Genomic DNA, 20,982 nt, shown 5'->3' with positions numbered 1-20,982 from the left:
GCATAAGTTGAATGAAATCTTAGTGACACTAGAGTGCTGCTATTAAATCTTTGAAAAATTATGGATGGCCATTTTTCAATGCTGATATGCACAAATTAGCAAGTGCAACCTAGTTAAGGTCCTACTAGTAATCTGGGCAAAAAATTGAACAGTTTTGAAGGAAAGCCTTTATTAAAAGTCCTCTCAGTTTAAGAAACCCAGATGTTGTGGTTGTCTCTTATTTCAAGGCTCCTCATGTGAAACACATATAGTTGAACCTCTGAAAAGGCTCAAATGAACTGAAGCATAGGGGGGCAAGTTATCTTCTCTGTAAGGTAACTACTGATTAACAGAGAAGTAAAAAGAACTCAAGAACTTAGCTGTGGTTCTGCACTCATTTCTTTTGGAATTTCCCACTGTAGTCTAGTGGGGAAAGGAATATTTTGATTGATGTCTCCTTTGCAATGACCATCCTCTGTATAGCCCAGTTGAAGGCAATCAGAAGACATAACATTCTGTAAAGAACAAGACATATGTAACTACATGTATTATACAATAAAGAATTGCATGTTATAGAGTTCAAATGCATTTCATTTTGGAGTTAGGCTATCTCAATTCCATTTTCAACCTACAGAAATATTAATTACTAGATTCAGAATGCAAAACAGTATCTGCTGACATATGTTCATGAATGCACTGAACATTCAATTTCTCTCTCTAGTATTTAGACCAGGCGTGCAGCTCTGGTGCAGGAGTTCTCTTAAAGTGCCACCACAATGGATTTGTTTATTTTAAACCAGAACCTTGCATTAACAAAAACAGAGACTGAGCTATTTGGATATTAGCCTGATCCTAGATAAAAGGTGCCTCTTGGTTTATAAAATAAAGGCTTGTAAAAATACCTAGATAATAAATACATGAATGCTGCCTCTTGCTTTTTTATGTTTATTGTAAGCACTTTTTATAGACTGCTAGTATTCATGGTAGAAATATTTGATTTCTTAAATGAACAGAAACAGTTTTACCGTTAAAATGGGAGTTCCACAGTATGTCATCACAAATGCAACAAATTTTCCATAAATTTGTGTAGGTCTTAGCAGCAGCTGTACAGTAAACTAGACTAAAGAAAGTGACTATCCCATTGATGTCTACATACTCCTTCTCAGAGTCCAAGTTGATATTTGAATCTGCTCAACACAGTGGTAGCACACCGAGTACAGAACAGGGCATCTTTGTATCAAAGCTGTTATTCCATGCATACTTTCAACCTTTTGCTTCTTATTGAATTTCTCCACTGGACAGACAGAACATGCCAACCACTTGGTACACAACTGGTACTTAGAATCTAATCATTAATTTACTGTATCTTTAGGTATAATCAGCTATCAGTAGTTAATCCTTTAGAAAATTAAACCAAATTCAATTTATTCTTAGGCTTCTAAGATACTAGCAAGAAGTTGCTTCCCCACCCTAAAAGTGCCTATATTAAGGAAAGGAGATAAATAATAGTCAGTGCTTCCCTAAAACAAGAATTAGAAGAATTTTTCCTCTCTAGTGATGGAATAGAAAAGCTAATCAGAATTAGACTCTTGGGGGCAATCTCAGTCCCAGAATCCCTTTGCAATTTTTAATTAGAGACAACAGAAAAAATACTAGGCTTTTAGATGAGGATATTCCCTGCTGAAATATTAAAAACTACTAGCTAATCCGAAAAATGTATGAAAAAGACAAATCACTTTGGACAAATATATAACAGACAAATGTAAAATAAAGTTGAAATGGTCTCCAGAGCAACCAATTTACCCTTTTTGTACTGGTTTTGAGAGCTGTTATAGTGAATAAGGGTGGATATATGCTTAAACTCTAAAAGGTGAAAAGATCAAACAATGTTTTGAGGCAATGAATGGTGTTGACAATGAAATAAACCAGATGGGGCCAGGAGACAGAAACAGATGGGCATTTAAAAAAGGGGGGGCACTCTTCACTCCACTCACTGAAAGTATACACAACAATGAACAACCTGAACATGTCAATCTGCAGCCCTGTCAATGAATAGTTTAGAAGAGTATTCAGCCTTGATACTATGTTTCCTCAAATTCGTCACAAACACAATTTCATAAAAAGCACAAAAAGTCAGAACTTCAGAAATATGCACACAGGTTAAGTGAAATGCGTGTCACAGACAGATTATAAACCAAATAAACCTTCGTGCACAACTTCATGTGCAAATAAAGATAACTTCCTGTTATCTACCTTTGTAACCTGAGTTCTTCGAGGTGTGCGGTCCCCTATCTGTAGTCCACTGTAGGGAAGCACATTGAGACCTGAAAATTCTTGCAAGCAGTGTCTGCTGGTCCATGCCAGTGCCCTGATCACCTCTTACTCTGCACAGAGGGTATGTTATAGGTTTGATGTCATCCACATACCAAGCTGTGAGATGAAGCGCATCCAGGTTTGGATATTTGACTGAGAGGACCAAATGCTGACAGGTGGATGGGACAACTTTTGCAATAGACTTGGAAACCAGACTTCTCCAGGCCACTCAGAGGTGTTGAGGATGACTTATGCCCTGTCCAGTTGCCTGTAGAACCTGAGTTAGTAGTGGAATGGGAGGGAAGAGCATAGTTGAAGTGATCGGTCCAAAGCAGAAGGAGAACATTGCCTCTGGAGTGCTTTCCCTGAGCTCTCCTGGAGTAATGTACTGCACTTCCTATTTGCCTTAGAAGTAAACAGGTCCCAAGTGGGGTTTCCACTCGAGTGAAGATGCTGTTCACTAGTGAATTGTGTAGCTCTCACTTGCGATTGATGGTGAAATACCTGCTGAGGCTGCCTACCAGTGAGTTCTGGATTCCTGGACAGTACACTGCTGATAGCATGATATGGTTTTTGATAAAATTAGTTTCGTAAGGTGACTGCTTCTGTACCCAGGGAATGGATCTCACTTCTCCCTAGTTGTTTATGTAGAATATGATTGTTATATTTTCTGACACTATGAATAAATGGTGAGACAGGATGAATGGTAGAAATGCTCTGCAAGCCTCTCAGACTGCCTGGAGTTCCGGGAGATTTATATGCATTCTGATTTTTTGGGGCATCCAAGTGTCCGGCACCACGTTACTGTCCACATATGCTCCCCAGCCTAGCAGAGAGGCATCCAGAATCATCATCTTGTTGGGTGTAAGGGATAGGAAAGGAACCCACACAGACTTGTCCAGGATTTTTCCATCAAGTTAGTGAGGCCCTCACTCTGACGTTCACGTTATGCTTGCTTGGTATATATACACTATTTGGAGCCAAGCCCACAGGCAATGTAGGTGGAGTCTGACAAATGGCATGACAGAAGAACATGATGCTATACACCCAAGAGAAAACGGGAAATCTGAACCAATGTTCAAGGGTTGTGCATGATCTGATCTATCAAGTTGTTAATGGCGTGAGATAAGCCCTTGCCCGGATTTAGTCTAGACTTGTTCCTATAAATTCTGTAATCTGCTTTTGTATCAGGATAGACTTTTCCATGTTTACATAGACTCCTAGGGATAACAGATGAAGCAATGATGAGGCTGATGCATGCCCTTCCCGCAAAAAGCCAGTAATCTAAATATGGGACAATGGCAAAGCCACTATGTCTGATCTGTACTACTACTACTAGAAATAGAAACCCTTTCCTTGATGTTGAAGAGGCACCTAGTCTATCACTCCCCATTAGAGGAAGGATTCTACACCCTGGAGGAGGATCTCCTCATGAGAATGGTCCCTGAAGAGGTATACGGAAGGAGATTTTGGAGAGGGTATGGAGAGAAATGTTATGATATAGCTGGAATGGATGACATTCATCACCCTCTTGTCTATTATTACACTTCAGCTGTGGGAAAAGAGTGCTGGATGACCAAGTATATGCAAAGATTGGATGAAAATGGCATCAACAGTGAGTGGTTCACAACTCCCAGTCATCCCATCAAAAATATCTATTGGCGGGGGGAGAAGGGGGAAGGTTGGGTCAATGTGGAAGGTCCAGGGTACCGTGACTTTTGCATCCTCTGTCATGCTCCTTGCTGACTCTGGATGATGGTACAGGAGAAAGAGAGAAGGTGTGTCTCTCAGCCCAAATCTGATTGGGTCCAAATAACCTTTTCCATGAACTGCCTTTTAAGGTAGAATTGCAACACCTGTCAGGTTCTGCTAGGGATGGAGCAACAGATATTGCACCTCATGGAGATATGTGCTTCTGTAAGGCAGCGCTGGTGGTCATTTCTGACCAAGAAAATGTGAGGGCAAGAGAGACAGTTTTGAAGCCTGGTGCTCTAGGCATAAACTAATTTCTGTACCAGGAGGCAGATGGGTTCCCAGGGAGGAGGGGGGAGAATCTAACTAAATTAATAAAAACTAAACACTACCACTAAAGATAAAACTTTGAAATAGTTTAGGATTGAAGTCTGGAAAAAAGGAGACACTCCAGACCCTAGGAGGTTCTGACACAGACCATATGGCAGTAAGAAGGAAGTGGCAAGGCAGTAGGTCCACCCTACCCCTTATACTCTTGGTGCAAAGCATGAGGAGAGCAGAGGAGCAGGTGCAAATCAACGGACACTGGTTGGAAAAATGTTCTGGTTTCAGGCATATGGAGCACATGCATACCCACATGAAATACTATGAACTCACAATATCAAACACACAACTTTCTTAGTAAGCATAGTTTTAAACAAACTTTTGCCTCAGGATTCACAGAACAGAACCAACCAAGATGAGATAATCGTTCCATTACCTTACTTTGTCAGCTATAGAAACACTCACCTCCCAAAGGTGTCCAACAATAGGAGCATCTGCCCAAGAATGCTCTGTGTTCAGGCCCATTTTGCCATTCTTGAACACTACAAGAGTGAATGTTTTGTCAAACCATCTAAAATTAAAAAAAAATTCTTTGTATGTTTAAAAGTTTTCATTCAAAGTGACACCTAGTTGAATCTCTCTCATTCAATTAGATACACCAGCACACAATTCCAGGTGACGAATAGAAGAGAAAAGATTTAAAAACATGCTACAGAAATAACCAGCCTATAAATTCACTGGGCCAAATGCCCTAAAAGCAAAAACAGGTGCAACTCTACCCAAGCTAACAGAGTTAAACAAGTTGATGTCTTCTGTGAATTTTGCCTATCAAGTGAATTTGGTAATGCTAGATTATAATTTACAACTGTGTATTAGGATTTGTATCTAAAAACTATATAATAATAAATAAAGGCACTTAACCATTTTACGTCTGTTTGATATTCCAGATATTGAAAATTTTTAAGTTTTCAAATAGACAAGTGAATTTATTTTTAACTAAAAGAAAATCTGGAATTTTAAAGTTTTCTTTGGGGCCAAACATCACCACAAACTTAAATGTTGTTTGTTATGGTTATTTGCGAACTTCAGTGTGACTATGACACTATAACTGGCTGTGAATTATGAAATGTAAGACACAGGTACATATGATGCTTAAGAAACATGGGGAAAAAGTGACTGATTTAAGTAGCAGATTGAACAAAACCACCACTATGGTAAAATAATAAATAATGAGTTGATTGCCAGATGACCAAAACCCACAAGAGTAGGCAGTGCAATTTAAAGGATACACACAAAAGGTAAACACCACACTGTGTTACACATGAACCAGAATCCTCTTCAGTAAAGTAACGTGAGTAAGTGGCACTGTTCCCACCTAAGAACATAAGAACGGCTATACTGGCTCAAATCAAAGGTCCATCTAGCCCAGTATCCTGTCTTCCGACAGTGGCCAATGTCAGGTACTCCGATGGAATGAACAGAACAGGTAATCATCAAGTGATCCATCCCGTCACCCATTCCCAGCTTCTGGAAAACAAAGGATAGGAACATTATCCTTGCCCATCCTAGCTAATAGCCACCTGCTCATTGTGACTAAGTCTCACTGTTCCCATCTGCTCATTGCTATATCTGTCATAACAACTGCCATGCAGCAGAGACTTTGCATATGTATCCATTGAAGTCAATGGATCCTCTTTCCTGTAGCCCTGCTCAGTTTCATCCAAAGTTACAAAGAAAGCTGCTTTTTCCACAGCATCCAAGGACTGCTTGTTCTTTCCACGTCCAAAATAGGCCTGACGAGCCTTAGCCCAGGGTACTCTGCAGCAAGAATTTCAATTTATGGTCATATTATGTAAATTGGTCAGTGTTTTACTACCTTTAAGAGCACAGTATGATTCTATAGGGCAATCTTACTTTTTAACAGAATTAAAATGTCCTTTAGCTTTCACCCTGTGCCTAATGAATTTATACTAGCAGTAACAGATGAGGATATTGCTACAGATATTCTTGAATCAGAGTCCTGGGATGAAAAAGGAATTACTACAGTACCATCAGAGGCCAACTCAAGTAGTAGAACACAGGCAGGAAATTTGGTTTTCAGGAATTAAACATGTGTCTGGTACACAAAAATGCATACTACAAATTTTGCACCTTTACAGCCTAACAAAGCACAACTTTTTGATGTACCTCTGTGGAAAGTCACATACACACTAGAAATTAGATATAAAAGGTCAAAAAACAAATCTACAGGTGCTCAAATACTATGACAAAGGAAACCAATGTAAGAACCTGGATAGATCCACACATTCAGCTTAAAACTATGCTAATGAAATGGTTATGTCTGAGATCTTAACTTATAAAGGTCTGAATATCTGAAATCCGAGTCCAAGAACTGTAACCCAATTCTCTTGTATGCAGATGGATCGATTTTTGGAGTCAAACATGTACGTACACGTGTGTGTGTGTGTGTGTGTGTAAAATTCATATACTATAGATAACCAAAATGTGTGTTATAATATAAAGACGGTACTCTCCAAAAGAAAGGTTTTCATATACTATGCTACTGAATTGTACATTTAACATACATTACATTTTCCCATTAAGATGTGCATTTGAAACCAAAAACCTGAAAAAAGAAGTGAACAGTGTAAAAATAAGGAACCATTGAGCTTTCATGTATTTGTTTTCCAAATCTTCCAGAAACAAGGGGACAAATTGATTTCTGATGTAAGGCTACTGAATTCAGTGAAGTTGTAACAGGGATAAATTCAGTCAAGACAATCAGAGTCTACTTTCTCAATTAGATATGCATAAATTAGGTTGGAGTAACACCGCTAAAGTTGAGAGAGACATTCTGGATTTACACCAGTGTAACAGCAGGATCTGACAAAGTGTCTTGATTTTAAAATTTGATAATTTTAGTAGGTCTGGTAATACCCCAGAAAACAGATTTATACAAATGTTCATTAGCCATCAAATATTGGTCAACTAAACACTTATTGATTCACTTTTGTTTCATAATTAAAGCAAGCTTCTCAAACTCCAAATAGGCAGAAAGTGTGCATGAAGGTGACTGGTCACTGCCAAGTTACTTCTAACTCAAACCAGAAAGGGTTCAACAGTTTTTTCACATGACAGTGATATGCAACAGCACAGATTATGGACTGATCAACTAACCACAGACAGTAAGGTTCAGAAGCTGGCACCGAGCCTGGCATCTTTAAACAACTGTCTTCAAATATCAGAAAAGTTTCTGTTTAAAAAAATTCCTACCTATCTCCTGCAGTAAGAGCTGCTAACTTCTCTTCTCCAGCCTGAGGTACTGAACTGTCATCTAGAATTCTTTGCATCTGCTGTTCAATTTCTCGAGGCTTCGGCAGTCTACCATCATGATATAGCCAGACTTTGAAATAACGGCCCTTATGCTACACGACAATGTGTCTGCTGTCCTTCACGTGCTGGATAGTGTCTAAAATCAGAATCAAAGGTTTGAAAGCAACCTTAGCTCATTTGATGTTAGGATGCAAACAATCAGATACTGAATGTTTAACTCTAAAGGGCACATGCTTACCATAAAATACCTTTGTGTCTAAGCATACTTGTTTACAAAATATTAAATCCCACATTTTCATTTGATTTATAACATTGGCGACCTATTATATTATCTGAAATTTAGCAAGAAAATACTGCTATACAAAATAGCCAAACAAAACCCTAAATTTTATAATAATTTCATATATACATAATGCAAACACATTCTAACTTGGGTGCCAAAGTTAAGCAACTAAGAAAGTTACCTGAGTTCCAGTTCTGTGATATGGCCAGGAAGTCAGTGCAGGACGGGCGGGTGTAAAAGTGGCTTTATATCACCCAGGCTCTTCAGGACTGCCCTAACTTATGCCTATGGCCCACAATCACATCTGTTTTGGCAGCTGGGAACAGGTGGAGTCAGCAATGCTACCGCCACATCCCTCAGATGGGGGCTATGAAAAGGGTAGTAATGTAAGGAACACACTGACACTCAGGGATTCAACTCTATATTTGGGAATTCTTATCTGGCCACAGTACACTAGTTTTATGGCTCCTTTGTGCTTTTACAAAGGGACCACACCTCTTGACTGAGAATCAGGACCCTGGTTTTCCAGTGGTTCCAATTGCCCTCAACTTCCACTATTTCAATAAGAATTTCAGGTGCTCCACACCTCTCATGATGAGACCACTTATTTAGGTGCTTAAATATAGATTTAGGTGCCTAAAAAGTATGAAAAGCTTAGCATATTACATAAATAATTTTCCATAAACATTTGTTCTATTACTAGAAAAATAATGTTATTTCTGTACATCTGTAATGTTTGAAGAAAATTGCAGCGGTTTCCTACGGTGGTGGGTGTGGACTGACCAGATGATCTCACTGGTCTTTTCTACATCTGAGGTCTCATATAAACAGTTCACTGTTGTCATAATATTTTAATTTTTTTCTCTTACAACTAAACATAATGTAACTGTTTAATGGATACTGTACTGAGATAATTAAGGTTTCATCACTGGCAATGTGGAAGTGAAATACATATTTTTAAAACATAAAATTCCTATATTTTAAGGCTGTTATATAAATAATTTAAGATACCATTCCAGTCATTATTGAAAATAGAAATTAATCCCTTCTTCAAGATGCAGAAAAACTGATTTCAGTAAACACACAAAATAAGAACAGAGCCAACACATTATATGCATTATTCATAGAAAACTGAAATTTATATTTAATAGAAAAATGAAAAACATGCTGAAACTGTAAAGAGCAAACAGGACATGAAATGATTAAAGGAAAGTGATTATTTTATGAAGATGACAGAAGATTTTCATATAAAATACTTTAAGTTTGCTGCCTGGAGCAGCAGAAAAATTAGGGTGCAACTGTAGTGGTTTTCAAATGTACAGAATTTACTTTAACTGTAATTTGTTGCAACAACAGTATGTCAATTTTATATCATATTTCTGCAAAGCTCAATGCACAGAAAGTATTTGAACCAGTTACACATAGCGTTCTTACACTTTCAGTATCAAGGCTGGTTTCTTATCAGAACATTCCAAGTAATTATAGTACAAACCCTGAACTTGCCTACAGGTCAGAGCCTATTCCTCCAAGCCTCTCTATGCCCAGACTATCTTCAGGCACTGAGAGGGATATAAAGGGGGGGATCAGTGCCATAGTCTTGCTTTCTTCCTTGCTTATTTTGGGGCAACATGTACCTGAGAAGCAGACAAAAAGAGCAGTTTCTGTGGTCCCTGGACCTTTTGAAGGTCCTTCCCCTTGGAAGTCTTCTTCTTCCTTTCCCTCCTTCTATGCCTTAGTCAAGGACATCCTGGCTGCAAGTGAGAACTAACAACCACTACTGATGTGAAATGTATTTCCATTGGTTCTGAGAAGATTCAACCAAGTTCTTATCTGATTCCCACGTGTAATAAGATTCTTATCAAAGCATCAGCTGTGATCATCCAAGGATCTACTTGACATAGGGGAGGGATAGCTCAGTGGTTTGAGCATTGGCCTGCTAAACCCAGAGATGTGAGTTCAATCCTTGAGGGGGCCATTTAGGGAACTGGGGTAAAAATCTGTCTAGGGATTGGTCCTGCTTTGAACAGGGGGCTGGACTAAATGACCTCCTGAGGTCCCTTCCAACCCTGATAGTCTGATTCTACAAGTCTTCACTGCTCTGACTGAGGATACTTGATGGCTTAAATACTCTTAACAAATCTCTCCACAAAGGAGAATTGGCCTGTTTTTGTTAAGACTTGTTTTAAAAACAAAAAGCTATCTACTTCTGAATCCATCTTCTTTGGTTTTTTTCTTGAACAGAAGTAATTGTTTTATTCTGCAGTCAATTATTACCTTGTGTTTGTGACACCACAATCCACCATCACAGAAGTTTATATAATACTAAACATTGGGACTTCACTGCAGGATTAAGTAACAGAAGATGGGCTGCAGGATATAATTTTAAGAAATGGCAAGAAACATTTTTAAAAATGCCAAAGTGTGTAAAATGTATGACTCTTGTATGTTCCCTAGGATGCTCTCTTTTGTAGCAATTTGTAATTGCTGGTGGAATATGAGATTAATAACCTTAGCAGTTCAACTCTCACCTGAAGACACTTTAGGGGATAAGAACATACCTCTAGTTTCCCAGATTAACAAGGGTACCAACTGCAAGAGTGTTTTTTGTAATATGGTCACATACCATCAACCCATTTCATATAGCCCAGTGATTTGTACTAGTGATGAAAGGTTTCATAATCCCTTTGCTAGTGCCCAGAACTACCAGTATGTATAAACCTCTTATGAATGCAGACCTGGAATACAACATACACAATTTAAATAATAGTGCCTTACTTTCTAGCTACTCCCTTTTCTCTCTTTCTAAAGATTTTAACTACACCTATTTACTATGTCCTATTTATATTGCTCCACCATTAGAGTGACGTGTGTTTGAAAAGCGCTCAAACCTTTTACAATTATTTAAACCTCACGATTTCTGTAAGGTAGGTGAATAATTTTTTTTCCTACAGGTAAACTAAGCACAGGAAAGGGAACTGCCTAGTGTCACACAATAAGTGGCAGACAGAACAAATTGCAGGAGTAGACTCCCCCCTCCATTTTAACCAGTAGACACTTCCTTTATTATATTGACAAGCCTTCACAACGCTGTGGAAGTAGTTCATAACTTTGAAGAACTGAGCTCTTAATTATTATAAAAAGCAATATAATTATCTTAGAGCATGTTATGGAGAAATCACACTTTTTATCCAAAGTGTCATTACTATAGGTGATTTCAACCGTAACATCTCTTACTATGTACAAAGAAGGTTAAGATGCAAGTAGGGGCTAAAAACACTGACAGGACTAAAACTGTACCTGTCTCTATGCCTGGTATATGACTAGTGTTGAACATATGTTCATACTGAGAAGAGCACATTGGGATGGTATTTTGAATCATAAGCTGAAAGGAAAAAAGGAATGTCAAAAACAAAATAAAAAGATTTCAAACGATTGTGAGATCTCAGAGAGAATGGAACTTTCATGGAGATAAAAATGTAGATAAAAACCAAAAGGACCTTAAGGAACAGAATAGAGGAAAAAGTAAATATGAAACAACAAGGCAGTAAACAGTTTCCTAGGGCCAGCTTCTAAACAAAGGAAAGGAACAGCCAAAAACCATTCATCTGTCAGAATACTACCGTACTAATTGAAGTCAGTCAAAAAGGAGAAATGTCTATGAAACGATTATGCTAATTTCCTAATCGCTGAGAAATGTTCACGGCACACATTCAGTTTAACATAAGAGCATCTTTTACTTCTTTTTCAGGTTTTGCTCTTTGAAAGTACAGATCTAGCAGCTTATGGATATATTAAGAGGACACCCTTCGGAAATATTCTGCAGACTGTTTGGATTTCCTGACGTTCCTTGCCTTTGGCTGGCCCCGCTTACCTGTTTCCTCTCCTGGGATACGGGAGGTATTAAACATTCGCTCCCACTGAGCTGAGCAGAGTGGAACAGTGGATTCCATCAGAAGAATCTATGCCGCAAACGTACGTTACAATTGCGTTTTTATACATACAATTAGCAAATTGAGAGAAAACACACACATGCTGGTTAGAGAGAGACTGTAGGATAACATGAGGATTCTTAACACATCAAAGACCCTTTTTCCCCTCCCTTTCTTTTCAGTTGTCCTCTGACCTACCCATGTTAGGTTCCATAGTTTTTCCACTAGTCGTATGTATACTGCCCAGCTACTACGAGCTTCCCCTTTAAAAGCAGATGATCAAAGCTGTGGATTTAACAGATTCAAGGTTTTCTCAATACCAATCACTGATGCAGAACTTCATATCATCCATTGGGAGTTGCCTCTTCACAGCCTCTGATGCCTCACAGTTACATGGCATATCAGTGAACATATTTTATATATGTATATATGCAAGATAACAGATTCTTATTAGACTGCAGTCTCTTAAAACAGTCATATGATCCTAGGTCTCAAGCAGAACTGATTCCCTCCATTAGCAGCATTTATTCGTTAAAATTAATGGCCACAAAACTGAGTAGAAATTAACTACAAACTGAAGGCACAGGGGAAAGGGGAAGCCCTTTGTATGAACAACAGAAAAGCCATTGGCATGGCATTACCTGTACATTACTCCATAAAAATAAAAAATTCTAATCATCCTCCTGAGACTCATTCGATGACTGTTTTTAAAACAAACAGTGATACCATCAAAATGGAGAGGGGAGATATTCATATTTAGAAATGTTTTCTTCTAAAGTTTTCAAATACCATTTAAATAGAGGTTAAGAATTTTCTATACTTATTTTTAAATTTTTATAGGACACAGCGAAATGTACTAAAGCCATAAGGCCCATATCAGGATCTGAATTTCCTCGAAGTTTGGATCTATTCAGATGTTGGGTTTTGGTTTGCATCTGTATCTAGTATGATTTTCTGGACACATCCTTCAACTGCTTCAGTTGCAACATAATAGTAGAAGTCACTTCGCTGAGATGCCTGCTTTAAGAAAGAAGATTGTCTAGGAATCAATTTTGTCCAGTAGGTTCCTACAGCCCTATGTGATGCATTATTGGTATGCAGCATCCATTTCAATGGCATGCACAGAAAGGATTTTCTAGCTCTACACAAGTTTAAATCTACTTTTTGGTTTGAAAATGCCTCTAGCCTCCTAACTTATTTAGCACTTAATGTCTACTCAAAAGGCAGTGAGATGATCTGATTTTACCCAGGTATTAAAAAACCCTGATTTCCTGATGCTTTTTATTACTCTCCCCAAGGCTGCACTTCTTGATAAACTTACCGAACTTTTACATTTAGTTTTCAGAATTTTAAAAGTTTGAAGTTTTTCAAAATTTAGCACAATTTTACTTATTTTAGAACTGAAGTACTGTGAGGATAGACTGGAAATGTAGTTAGATGGATTTCTGCCACTGAAATTTATGGTAGTTGTCACATTTCAATTTCCACATCAATATGCCCATTACATAGGTTCTTCCATTTTGCCAGGTTTATTTGCCTAGGTTTAAGGACTCAAGATTGGTCCTCTTTGTCCTTCGTGTGTGTGTGCATGCACACATATGCTGCATTTTAAGAATACAGAGAACAGCATGAAGGTAAACAAAGAATGCAAACTATTCCGGCATGACATTCTTGCTGCTCCTGGAAAATGACATTTTCATTATCATCTGCCTTTTGTCCACTAAAATCCTATTGAACAAATCTTAAAACTTGCCTTAAAAAAAAATCCAAACACAATTGCATCTTCCTACAGGGTAGTCCAGAATTCTGCAGTTTGAATATATCATCATACTAATTAACATGTATGTATATCGTTGGCTTCTACTAAACAAAATATTCAAGTGTAACATGACTATTTTGCCCTCCAGTGGAGTGCAGCTCACAGCAAAGTTAAATTCAAACACTACTGTAGCAAAAGGAAGCTTTCCTTAAGCTTCCATTGTAGAGGTCTACATCTTTCTAAATAGAAGGTCCCACGAGTGGAGCTTAACACCCACAATGAGTTTGCAGCCACACATTAGCTACAGTTACATACACTGTACCTTAACATAAGGCACTACTTCTCTCCTAGGTTACTTTTCAAAAAGGAGGCTGATTTGTTAAAAAGTAAATTTGAAGACATTAGAAACTATTGAAATGGATTTACATACTGGCTTGATTTCCTGTCCGTCCAGTTTTTTCCTGTAGAACAGGGTGGCATGGATAACATTACCTGCTCTATCTGCCTGCAGGGAAGTGGGAACAACATACAGAAAGTCCTGATGATAGAAGAAAGGTAAGTTAATATATGTACTATAATTGCCAAACTCCATTCAGCAAACAGAGTTCATTAATCATGCATTAGTCAAAATATAATTTTCCCCATAATTCCAGTGTCATTACAGAAAAGATGTTCATATAGGGAAACTGGCCAAGTCACTAGCCATAGTGTGATTAACAACTTCCTACTTTAAACAAGTTTTCTTAAAAAGTCACAAAATAATAGCAGTACCTGCTCCTTGAATAGCATCAGATTGAAGACTTGTTGACCAAAATCTAATGTATCAAATAGTTTATTTAGGCTAGGTCTACAGTACAAGCACTACCGCAGCAGAGCTGCAGCTACACCACTGTCCACACTGTAGTGTAGATACTTGAGGCAGCGACTTGAGGCAGCGACAGAACAGGTTTTTCCATTGCTGTAGTAAATCCACCCCCTCTAGAGGTGGCAGCTAGATTGATGGAATTCTTCCATTGATTTAGCAGTGTCTGTACTAGGGCTTAGGTAAATTTAGCTGCATCTCTCAGGGATGTGTATTTTTCACATTCCTGAGCAACATAGCTAGGCTGACCTGCATTTTAGGTGTAGACCAGGCATCACACTTGCAACAGAAGAGCAATACTAAAAACCTTAATTCATATCAAATCATGGATACAATGAAGCCTGGATGCAGTTAGTGCTTGTTTTCTGATAACACAAGTTCATATATTTTTATTTCCAACATGTACATATTCAAGAATTTAAAGCAGCATCTAGTATAACAACCTGCTTGTGGATTAAGTAGTATATGGAGCTGTGATGAATTGGGACTATGTCTGTACAACTTATAAATTCCGATTGACATTGTGAAGTTGTATTACGAAAAACTGCTGTCATCAGTGTCTGTGGCTTGATCTACACCTAAAATCTCACACCACTAAGAGACACAGTTAAGCTGAATTAAGCCTCAGTGTAGACCAGGGGTGGGAAAACTATGGCCCATGGGCCGGATCCAGCCCGTGAGGACTTTGGATCCAGCTAGTGGGATTACCACCGCCATGGCGCCACGAGCTCTGCACCACTCCTGGAAGCGGCTGGCACCATGTTCCAGTGGCCCGCTCTGCCCCCTCCTCTTCCTCAGGGGCCGCAGGGACGTGGTGCCAGCTGCTTCTGGTAGCGGAGCAGTGCAGCGCAGCGTGGGGCCAGGGCATGCAGCGAGTCTGCCTGAGCTCCACTGCATGCCGCTACCACTCCGGAGCCGCTCAAGGTAAGTGGCACCAGGCCGGAGCCCGCCTGCACCCCAACCCCCTGCCCTAAGCCCTCTAACCCCCTAACCTTGAGCCCCCTGCCACACTCTGCACCCCCTCCCTGCACCCCAACTCCCTGTCCTGAGCCACTTCCTGCACACCACACCCCCTCCCAAACCCCATACTCCCTCCTGCACCCCAACGCCCTGCCCCAGCACTACATTCATGGCCCTGCATGCAATTTCCCCACCCAGATGTGGCCCTCAAACCAAAAAGTTTGCCCACCCCTGTAGACAGTGCTAGGTCTATGGAAGAATGCTTCAGCTGACCTAGCTACTTCCTCTTGGAGAGGTAGATTTACTACACTGACAGAAGAACAGCTTCCCTTGCTATAAAAAGTATAGAAACTTAACACACCCCAGAAGTCCAGACACAGAGACTTAGATTCTCCTTACAGAAATCCTAGTGGGTAGTCAACAGCGAATGCTCACTGGAATCAGTCATAGGAATTTATGAGCCAAGAGGCAATGCCTGTCACTGTAAATATTTAGTAAGCTCTACAGGAAGTACTAATACTCTTTGAACTTCTAAATCTGAAGTAGAGTCCTACCTAATAAAGCAGGGCTAAAGACAGAGGAACTGAATTTATTATGAAAATTTCCATATTAAAAGACATCAGCGCTTTTGTAAGATATTATGTGCAGACTATGCCAGCAGGAAGAAAGCACAGATCATATCAGTTAGTAGCAGTGGAGTTAAGAAAGGAAGTATTAAAAAAAAAGATAACAGGAATCCTAAGAAGGAGTGTTTCTATAAAAAGGTTCAGAAGATTTACTTACCATTGCATAGTAATTACTATTAACCATAATTGGCCCACGTCCTCTAAGGTAGATATATTCTTCCCACCAGTCACTAACCTACAGAATGGAGAGAAGAAAATTTAGGCATAAACTCATTAGTCCTGTACCTCTGCTCTTCAACTGATTCAGGTCCTCTACTGTAAGTGGCTCCAAAACACTGATAACATTATACACCGCGCAGAAGGAAATGCCTTTTTTCTTTTTAAGTTAATTCTGAATGCTGAAGTGTCACTGTTTGGGGAAAGAGAGCCACAAGGACCCACGAAGCTAAGGTCAGAAATTGAGCTTTAACTCTCAGGTAAGCAACTTTTGAAGCAATCTCCCATCTCCTCTTCAGACAGTATTTTTAAAGTGTCCTTACAATACACATCATAATAAAGCTTCTGAAATATTATTCATCCTATGCTAGGGTTGCTTTAGGGACTGTATAAGCTTGTTCAAGCTACCATGTATAGCTAAGATTTAGATAACAGGCCAGTAAGGTGTGTTTTTGTGCCCCCTTTTTCCTCCCACCTCAACTGCACTCTTCCCGCCCCAGCCATCCTGGTGGCTACAGCTTTGTTTCCCTCTCTAACATGTATACATAATTGGACAGATTCACATCTGCATTAAGTACATACTCAGTGCAAGCTGAGGAGAGCAGGAGGAAAAGGTGGCTCTAAACCACACTGCCTTTTCAACTCCCTGGATCTCAGACCGGTCAGGTGGAGACGTTGCAAGTTAATTTAATAAGCAAATATAGCAGTAAGGAGGTTTTGAGTTCCTGTTCAATGACAGACAGGAAGCCTGGATCTAGAGTAATGAGACAAGAATTCTCAAGTTCTACTCGTGGCTCTGCCACTTTACTGTGCCACACTGAGCAAGTTATTTAATCGTTGTCTCAATTTCTCCACCTAGAAAATGGGGATATCAATACAGTAGAACCTCAGAGTTTCGAACACGTCGGGACCGGAGGTTGATCGTAACTGAAATGTTTGTAACTCTGAACAAAATGTTATGGTTCTTTCAAAGTTTACAACTGAACACTGACGTAATACAGCTTTGAAACTTTACTATGTAGAAGAAAAATGCTGCTTTCCCTTTATATTTTTAGTAGTTTACATTTAACATGGTACTGTACTGTATTGTATTTGGGTTTTTTTGGTCTCTGCTGCTGCCTGATTGCATACTTCCAGTTCCAAATGAGATGTGTGGATGGACTGGTCAGTTCTTAACTGATGGTGTTTGACTGCACATGTACTCATCCTAGTATACAGAGGTACTGTAAGAATTAATGGATATGAAAGACTAGTAAAGATGTAAGTGCAAGGCTATTTTAGTAATTTTGGTTTTGGACTTCCTTTAAAATTACAGAAGTTTGAAAATTGAAAAAGCATGTATTAAAACCAGGAAAAAATGCAACAGGAGAGAGAGTTAAACTGTGTGCTTTCATAAGAGCCTTTGGGTCATCTGCTTACATAGTTTGTGGCCCACCAGGATTTCAGTTTCAAATACCACTGTAGTTTTGGTCCAAGATTAAATGCAAAATCTTTGACAAGACCCTCCATTCTTTTGAACTGTTCATCATTCATAAGTGGCTGAACTGAATCCAGATACTAGAACAAATACAGAAAAGAATTCATGTCAGTATCATAGCTTTCACTAGAGCTTATTGTCATTTATTCACAAGGAGATTAAATAAAGAGAAGTATTCTAAAGTTGGTTTACAGGGTTTCAGCTGTAACAGCTGTTGGTAAAAAAATAATTGAGCACATACATCTTGAAAGACATGAGCTCATTTTCTATTAGTGTATCTCTTTCTTCCTTCAAATATGGTACTCTCTCTTCTCACTCCTACTCCATCTACTCACTACTTGCTACCAAATCATAAATGAAAGCACATTAGCATAGAATTTTTGAAAAAGTGATTTTCCTTTCAGTAGGTGATATATTTTCTATTATGAATTAAGTATTCCCTTAATTTTGAGCCATTTTAGGTATGTTTTTTAGTTAGAGGTGGCGGACTTAACTGCTATCACTATTTTTGTTGCCTATTAATTTTCATATATAGTTAGTTTGCCTAAGACCTAGCAGAGACTTTTTACCTGCAAGAATCAAAATAAGCCTAAAAGCTAGTTGGAGTCTTGCCTAAAGGAATTCCTAATACAAAGCCTATTATAAGAGGAGCACTATACTTAAATAACATCAAGAATACACTGTACAGATAATGAACGCAAGGGATATCAAGGGCGCTATCCCAGTAAATCACACTCCATTGTGTGCTGCTGTATCTACTGACAAGGCATGTAATATCATGCATTTATCCACTGAGAGCCTAAGGCCCAAAGATAAAGATTAAAGGAAAAAGTGTCAATCTTTAACTCTGAATTACCCTTAGTCTGTCATAGCCTTTATATTAATTGATACATAACTGTTAATCTGTTACTAAAATTGGAGGGATTGGAATGTTAACTAGCATTAACTACTTCAGTAAATTTATCATATAAAAGACATTGAAAACCATTACTACATTTGGAATCAAATTGTGAAAAGGTAAATTCAGGCTCTTCCAACAACACACCCTGTTTACAGTGTTTTCAACAGCTTGGGACCTGGCAGTCGTGGCAGAGACGTCTGAAAGCTGTACAACATTGGTTTACAACCTGAGAAAAGCTTTACCAGCCTCTGAAATAAAAAAAACAAATCTATTACATTCAAAACAACTGAAAGTATGTGCTGAGATGAAAATTAATAATACCCTAGCTTTTCATCAGTAGATCTTAAAACACTTTATGAAAGAGGTAAACATCATTATCCTCATAGTGTACTTTGGAACTTAGGAGACCTAGGTCCCCAGCTCACGCCACCAGCCTGATGAGTGACCTTGAGCAAGTCACTTTACCTCTTTGTGCCTCAGTTTTCCAATCTAGTGTTCTGCCACTAGGACACATTGCCTCTGTTGTATGGTAAAGGCCTGGTAAATGCCTCTGTTCCCTATCCCAAAGGCCTTTGACAGAAGAAATGTCTATGATGTAGACCATAGAAGTTCTCTATAAAGTGTTTTTCTGAATATGTTTACAGTAACTTCTTGCTTAACATTGTACTTTATGTTCTAGAAAAATGAACTTTGAGCAAAAACGATGTTAAGCGAATCCAATTTCCCCATAAGAATGAATGTAAACAGGGGAGGGTTAGGTTCCAGAGAAATTTTTTTCATCAGACAAAAAAAACTATGTATTATATATAGATATACACACAGTATACATTTTAGACAATTTAATACTGTTCACAGCTATGACGACTGTGAAGCTTGGTTGAGTTGGTGAAGTTAGAGGGTGGAAGAGGGAGGGATATTTCCCAGGGAATGCCTTGCTGCTAAATGATGAACTAGAACTCAGCTGAGCTCTCAAGAGTTAACACACTGTTGTTAATGTAGCCTCTCACACAAGGCACCACAAATACGAGGGAGGGGAGACAGCACAGCAGAGAGAGACAGACACACATCTTATGGGGTGGAGGGAGAGAGGAAGAGAGAGAGAGGTGCACACTGCTTCTTTAAGTAAGCTGACCCACTCTTAAGTGCATTGTCTTTTTAAATGGATCAGGAAGTTGAGACAGCAGCTGCTGCCCCAAGCGCTCTCTGTCTCTCTCCATCCATGTCCCCTCCGTGCTCTATATGGAGAAGGGGTAAGCGGGGTGCAGGAGCAGAGGGGAGGGGGACACCCTGACATTAGCCCCCCCTCCACAGCGAGCAGGAGTCTCTGGGAGCAGCTCCAAGGCAGAGGGCAGGAGCAGCACTTGGCAGTGGGAGGAGGGACAGCTGAACTGCCTTGATAGCCTGCTGGGCGGCTGCAGCACAGGGAACTTAGGAGAGCGGGGACCTACCAGTCCACCCTGGTTAGAAGCCCCCATCAGCTAGCTGCAATGGGCTGCTCTTCCTGCACGCAGTGGACAAAGCAGGTGGCTGCCAAACAACATTAGAAGAGAGCACTGCACAATGAGCATTTTCCCTAATTGATCAGCAACGTAACAAAACAACGTTAACCGGGACGACTTTAAGTGAAGAGTTACTGTACATCTTTGAAAACTAGAGGATTAGCAAGACTAAAAATCGAACTTATATCTATATGGTGTCTCAACCTATTCCATCACTAGGTTAAGGCCCATGCTAGAATAAGAACACTAGCTAGCTACAACCACATTTTAAAAAATTAAATATTGTAACTATGTTTGAGAACCATTTTCCTATGCAGTTTTAGCCTGATATAAAAATCTAACTTAAACAGTGTTTCCCCCACACCCTCCAAAAAATACATTCCTAACGAAAAGCCATTGGCCCAACAAGTCCATAGTAGTTTCTAAGAATGCAATGAAAACGAGTATGAGGATGCCAGTGTTAATATCCAAGTCTTAGTGTATGCAATTTTGACAGAGTGGACTGCGCCTTACCATTTAGTACTTGTACTGTATAAATTCATATCAGGAGGCTCTCAGTACCATATCTGGGGGAACTATCAAAAATTTCATTTATAACATACGTATTTACCTTAGAATTATTTTAGCATATCATTCTACATGCCACTGAACATCCTTCATAAACACAGCCACTACATGTTAACCACACACTGTAGTGAACCTGGAGGATGCGATAAATAAGGGGTATCATCATGTTTATTTTAATCAGGCTCCTACTCCATTTTTAATACAACCAAGGGCAAAACAAGGTAAGTATTTTTGCTGACATAATTGAGTTTGATTAATAGCA

General features: G+C 39.1%; 1 protein-coding gene and 1 pseudogene across 1 annotated transcript in view; both read right to left on the bottom strand.

The window, feature by feature from the left end:
- The window catches only part of CPT1A (carnitine palmitoyltransferase 1A), a 178,759-nt gene that overhangs the window by 126,165 nt on the left and 31,612 nt on the right, over window positions 1–20,982 (bottom strand). The gene's annotated exons all lie outside the window — the stretch shown is intronic.
- The window catches only part of LOC127051063 (carnitine O-palmitoyltransferase 1, liver isoform-like), a 45,524-nt pseudogene continuing 35,776 nt past the window's right edge, over window positions 11,235–20,982 (bottom strand).

Source organism: Gopherus flavomarginatus, chromosome 5 (assembly GCF_025201925.1).
Source record: "Gopherus flavomarginatus isolate rGopFla2 chromosome 5, rGopFla2.mat.asm, whole genome shotgun sequence".
Classification (NCBI taxonomy): domain Eukaryota; kingdom Metazoa; phylum Chordata; order Testudines; family Testudinidae; genus Gopherus; species Gopherus flavomarginatus.
This window is presented reverse-complemented; position numbering and strand designations above follow the sequence as displayed.